The 6,620-nt window shown below is 36.4% G+C and overlaps 1 long non-coding RNA gene across 2 annotated transcripts; it reads right to left on the reverse strand.

Annotated features, from left to right (window-relative positions):
* Positions 1 to 2,205, reverse strand: LOC141705334 (uncharacterized). Of its 2 annotated transcripts, none has more exons than XR_012568301.1 (2): positions 1,450 to 2,205; positions 1 to 262 (listed from the first exon to the last, which is right to left on the reverse strand). It is a non-coding gene; the product is annotated as an uncharacterized LOC141705334 (long non-coding RNA). The 2 variants fall into 2 exon arrangements; XR_012568300.1 differs by having other exon boundaries at positions 1,289 to 2,205.
* Positions 2,206 to 6,620: the final 4,415 nt, after the last annotated feature.

Here is a 6,620-nt window from a genome sequence, read left to right on the forward strand (position 1 = left end):
TAGTGCCAAACAGTACCAACGAAAATTTTTCAAAAACTTTTCTACCGTTCGTCTATAATAACAAACCAGGATACTAGAAATTTTGATAGTCCGACTTTGCGAGAGAAAATTGGTTGCTTTCTACTAGTTCTACAATGCCCAAAAATAGTAGCCAACAAAACCATCGAACTCAATCCTAGACATACTTTCATCTAGTCCACCATTGCCGCTGTTACCACCTCCACCTCTAGCTATCACTTTTCCCATATTCACAGCTTCATGCCTGCATCATACTTGAATATTTAGACAATCAATAAATAAAACTAACAATACAATAAATAAAAATCTAGTAATCAACCAAAATAACGTGTTTGGCAAATCTTAAGCATCCTTGTAAAGGAACAACATAAGGATGAACTTAGACTCGACTAAATAAGTATTAATACTTTCTCCCTTGCAAAGTACACGAACAAACTGGAGAATGGAAGAAGAGAATAGGATATTAACCCACAACTACAAAGCAGTTAAAATGACATCCTAATCTCTGATTCTAGATAGTAAACAATTAATAAAATACTTACATAAGCTTAACTGTAGAATGTCGTTGTTCATTGAAACGATCAATTTTTTAGGGATTTGATTAATCGCCCAGGAACTCTAGAGCATAGACCAGACGCACGACGAGTTCGAGTTGTCAGATGAACTGACCTCATTCCTTTAAGAAAAACCAAACTTGGGGTATATCTATAGCAGCTGAAGTAATCAACAGGTTTAGAATTTGTACCAAGGTGCCTGATTGTTTCTGTTTTGCGATCATAACACAAAAGTATTTTGTGAGCACGAAATACAATCTCACAACCATAAAATCCTTGTGCCACACCCCAAAGTGACCTTGTAAAATTGAGAGGTCCGGTACTGTACATCTTACTCCAAACACAAGATCCCTCCTCCCCATTTAAAGAATATATATCGAGCATACACTTTGAAGAATTAGGGGCATACACTATTAGACTAAGAGGTTGTTTGGTATGCAGACTTTTATCCAGGACTTTGAACTTCTTAGGAATTTATTTATGATACACTTGTTTGGTTGTCAAAAATAGAGGAAGTAGAAATACCTAGGAAGTTAAAATACCTATATAATACAGGAAGTTACTTACCCACTCACCCCTTGGTTATCCACACTTCCCATCCTAAAAAATAGCCATAGACACATTTGCTTATAACTATATATATACATGTTTTGTAATTACAAGTTCCTGCATGTTAACCAAACAGGAACTTTAAAAAGATAGGAAATATGACTTACCATGGGAAGTTAATTCCCAATGTATACCAAACAAGCACTAAGACAATCTTTCATATCCATAAATATTGAGATCTATATGCACAAGTCTCTCCACGTTCACTGGTATCAAAGTAAAATTCAGGCAACACCTTAAACTCGTTACTTTCAGTATCAAACTTTACCTGAGTCAAACAAGTTCCAGATAAATCTCCAATCAAATGGCCCATACCCATAGCATATTCAGCAGATGTCCAATAAGGACAATCCTTTACAATAGTAGTATAACCTTTTACGAAATTTCTTTTCTTTCTGAGAAAAACATTATGAGGAACAGATATATCAATCCAATCATCCGAATCAGAGTTGTAAACACTAGCAAACCTTGAATTACTTGAAACAAGGACAGCCTTGTAATTATCACTTACAGGATCAAAACCGAATCCAATAGGATACCCAAAATGACGATGAAGCCGTTGTGGTGGTGGTATAAAGAATTCCCTAGATTGATGTATCACGGGGTTCCACAACGACAACTTGCTGCCAACCCTAAGACAAACTAGGCCTCGAACAGAGCCAACCAAATGGATACGTCCAGAAGGGAGTGCTAATGTTTCTTTGTACCGAGAAAGAATGACGATTTTGTTATGCACTTATGCTTACTAGCAATGAGACAGTCATAATCATTAGGGTTTTGAGTGGTGTTACGAGTGAGGTGTTGTTTTACAAATTGGGGATCGGAGAATAGAGATAACCATAATTTAGATACACATTTGAAACGTACCACAGATTTGATGGGGAGTCATGTGAGTATTTCCCGGCGGACTACTTCTTCCGGCAGCTCCGTCGCCGTGGTTTTCTTCCTTCTTAGTCTTGGTAGTATTTCCATACCATAAAATGTTTCTATTTTAGCTTTTATTGAAATTAAGATAGATAAAACTATCCTCGTAAATTGGCTGGTATTAATATGTATTTAAGAGTATTTAAGAGTTAATTAGCGTGTACATATTAGGTGTGCACCTATGAATTAAAGGGGTGCCTATATTAGTTTTTTTTTATTTACAATGTTGGTTAAATAAAAAAAATAACATTTCAAAAATGAACTTTAAATAATACCTAAAACTGAATATATAGAGTTGATTATATATATGTACCAAAACATAATGTATTTTATAATTTTATGTTATATTTGTTATTTTATTAACAACTTTCTTCGCTAGATAAATTGTACTAGCATCTAGTAGATTGCACCATATTAGCAGAGCAAGCCAGCTGACTGCACCTAGCCCTTCATACACAAAGACAAATTATATAAACTAGACATTAAGCAGATTTTAAGAATCCCGAATTTGATTTCGTCTTATCTCAAATCATTGGGTAATATATAAAATTGTAATTCAACCCAAAATCCTCACGAAAACCAGCTCAGCTCTTGGATATAATCATTACGTACTGGAAAACAAATCATTAATACTTATCAAGTTCCAAAACAGATACAAGTAAAAAAGGCAAGGAAACAGTATAACTTGGGCGAAAGTAACAAGCTATTAATCATTCCCCTGTTAAAAAGTTTGAGAACAAGAAAACCAAAGTATAAAAGAGAAGGAAAGTTTCAAACCACAACTACAAAGAAGTTCTCGTACTATTTACCCTCCACTCTTTCAAGTAAATATTTAATTAAATACATATATAGTTTGAATTGCCAAAATACCTTAAGCAAATGATTAATTTCTCAACGAATTTAATTAATCCAAACATATTCACAATGTATGTAAACCAGGTTTCAAATTTTGCGTTCATTTAATATTTCAAACAAAAGTTGTAAAATCTACAGGTAACAAATGAAGAGGCAAAAGTAACATAAAGATAAACTTGGATGCAACTAAATAAATAGTAAATTCTTCCCCTGTTATAAGATAGATACAAGAACAAACAGGCTGGAGAATGGTGGAAGAGAAGAGAATACTAATCCACAACTACAAAGCAGTTAAAATGACATTCTACTCTCTAATTTTGCTTATAAAACATTTAATAGAAGACTTACACAGCTAAACTGCCGTATGGGCTTTGTTGAAAACGTAGATGGGCTTTACACAAAAAATATTTCAATAATATTTTTACACCAGCACAATAATAACAGATTACTTTTATTTCTTAATAATAGAAATACAACTTATACATATATATAAGTGTTTACACACATTGCAATCTTTTTCCTCTCACAAGAGTTTCAGCTCTTTTCTTTCTCTCTGTGAACCTCACTATTGGTGTTGTATACAAGAATGCAGGAATGCCTTATTTATAGGCTCTGAGATGATGACCTAATTGCTTAAGTAATATTGTTGCTGACCTAATTGCTTACATAGACATACATTTAATACAAGCATATCAAATTTCAATATCTAGGTTCCTGCATCTGTGTTTTGTGCAATCTTCAACTCAGCCTACCTTATTTGCAGGGCTTCATTTAAGATCTTACAGATGACAAGCAGCTTCCATCCTTCTAGACAATATGAATAGTTTGACATCTTGCTGGACTCTTCCTCATTCAACTCTTATCCTGAAAATATATAGTTGTGCTGCTGCAATTACATTTCACGTACTCTTCCTTATTATCTGGTACACACAGCTGGATACTTATTTAATAGCTGACTTTTTATTTTGCAAATTCTAGATGCCAGCTTTTACTTATACATATGAGGGTTTGAATTCTAACACTCCCCCTCAAACCCGATTCTGCATTCTGAGTTTCTTTTTCATTTTCAGAAATATCTCTGGCTTCAATGGCTTTGTGAAAATATCGGCTAAATTTTCTTCTGTTCTGCAGTGCACCAATTCCACAATTTTATCGTTTACCTTTTCTCGAAGAAAATGATATTTAATATTAATGTGCTTGCTTCGACTGTGGGATACTGGATTTTTCGCGAGTGAAATAGCGGATTTATTATCCACATAAATAGTAACCGGATCAACCTTTGCAAGATTTAACTCGCCCAATATGTAGCCTAGCCACATAGCTTGACATGCGCATGCTGCTGCTGCCATATACTCCGCCTCACATGTTGAGAGAGCAACTGTTTGTTGCTTCTTTGATGACCATAAAAATATTGCTGAACCAATATGAAAAGCATAACCTGAAGTGCTTTTCCCGTCATCCAAATCTCCACCATAATCACTGTCTGAGTAGCCAACTAATTTTGAATCTTGAGAATGAGTGTAAAATAAACCATGATCAAGTGTACCTTTAATGTATCTCAAAATTCTTTTAGCTGCCATGAAGTGATCTTGCTTCGGCTTCTCCATGTATCTACTAACCAGTCCAACCGCATACATGATATCCGGACGAGTAAAAGTTAGGTACCTCAGACTTCCGACCAAACTTTTAAACAATGTCGGATTTACCGACTCCCTCGTTGAATCAATTCTGAGCTTTATGCTTGCTTCTGCTGGTGTGCTCACCGGCTTGCATTCCTCCATTTTGAACTTCTTTAAAATTTGCTCCGCATATTTTTTCTGAGACATAAAAATCCCATCTTTCTTTTGCTTCACCTCGACTCCAAGAAAGTATGACATTTGACCAATATCTGTCATCTCAAATTCGTTAGTCATAACTTTCTTAAAATCATCAAACATACCAGGGTTGTTTCCTGTAAAGATGATGTCATCCACGTACAAGCACACGATCATAATATCTCCCCCTGAATTTGTCTTTGTATAGAGGGCATGCTCGTATGGACTCTTCACGAAACCTTTTTTCTGAAAATATTCATCAACCCTTGTATTCCATGCTCGCGGAGCTTGCTTCAAACCATATAATGCTTTTCTCAGCCGATAGACTTTATCTTCCTTGCCTTTATGAACATATTCGGGAGGCTGCTCAATATAGACTTCTTCTTCAAGATAACCATTCAGAAATGCCGACTTCACGTCCATCTGAAAAATCTTCCATTGATTTTGAGCTGCAATTGCTGTAAGCAGTCTTATGGTATCAACTCTTGCAACTGGAGCAAATACCTCATCATAGTCAATGCCATATCGCTGCTTGTAGCCTTTAGCCACTAGCCTCGCCTTGTGCTTTTCCACTTCACCATCCTGATTTGTCTTTGTCTTGTAGACCCACTTGACACCAATTGCTTTGTGTCCTTCTGGAAGATCTGTGAGCTCCCATATATCATTTTTCTTGATTGCGCCAATTTCTTCATCCATGGCTTTATTCCATTTGCTTTCTTCAGAAGCTTCCTCAAATGTAACTGGATCACACTCAGCCATTAAGCAAAACAATGAATAATCAAAGGTAGTTTGTACCGGACTTGTTGCTTCATATATATTATCCAAACTTCGCATTTTCCTTGGCGCTCCCCCTGAACTGCTGCTTCCTCCCGTGGATGGTGTTGATCCAAAAGTTTGTTGATTTGGACTTGGTGGAGGAGTTTGATCATCGTCTCCGTCATCTTCAATGTTCCGGTTATCACCGTCATCGTCATCACCATTGAAAAATAAACCAGCAACTTTTCTTTCATCCTCACTCCATCTCCAGTAATCTGATTCATCGAACTCGACATCTCGAGAAATGATTAATATCTTCGTCAGGGGATTGTAGAGTCTGTACGCCTTGCTTCTTTTGTCATATCCGGTAAAAATACACTTTTCGCCTTTGTCATCCAGCTTCTTTCTTTTCTGATCAGGAACGTGGGCATAAGCAATACACCCAAAAATTCTGAGATGTCCAACTGATGGTTTGCTCCCGCTCCATGCTTCATTTGGAGTTTTATTTCTGACACTTTTTGTTGGACAGCGATTCAACAAATAAACTGCACATAGAACAGCTTCGGCCCAAAAAGTTCTCGGTATGTGCTTTGCTTTCACCATGCTCCTTGCCATGTCAAGAATAGTGCGATTCTTTCTTTCTGCAACGCCATTTTGTTGAGGAGTATAGGCCGTTGTCAACTGATGATTGATTCCATGTGTTTTACAAAAACTTCTGAACAGATTAGAAGTATACTCGCCTCCTCTATCTGATCTGAGTACCTTCAAATAATGACCACTTTGCTTTTCTGCCAGTGCTTTGAACTCCTTGAATTTATCAAGAGCTTCTGACTTTTCTTTGATGATATACACCCAACTTTTCCTGCTAAAATCATCAATAAAAGTTAGGTAATACCTATTACCTCCAAGTGATGGGATATCAAATGGACCAGCTATATCTGTGTGAACTATCTCCAATGGCCTCCTGGCTCTCCATGATTTTCCAACGGGAAAACTTTGTCTGTGTTGCTTCCCCTTAACACATGCTTCACACAAATTTTCTGGTTCATTGATTTCTGGCAAGCCGTCCACCATCTTCGTCTTTGACAAT

Source organism: Apium graveolens, unplaced genomic scaffold, assembly GCF_009905375.1.
Source record: "Apium graveolens cultivar Ventura unplaced genomic scaffold, ASM990537v1 ctg8786, whole genome shotgun sequence".
Taxonomy (NCBI): Eukaryota; Viridiplantae; Streptophyta; class Magnoliopsida; order Apiales; family Apiaceae; genus Apium; species Apium graveolens.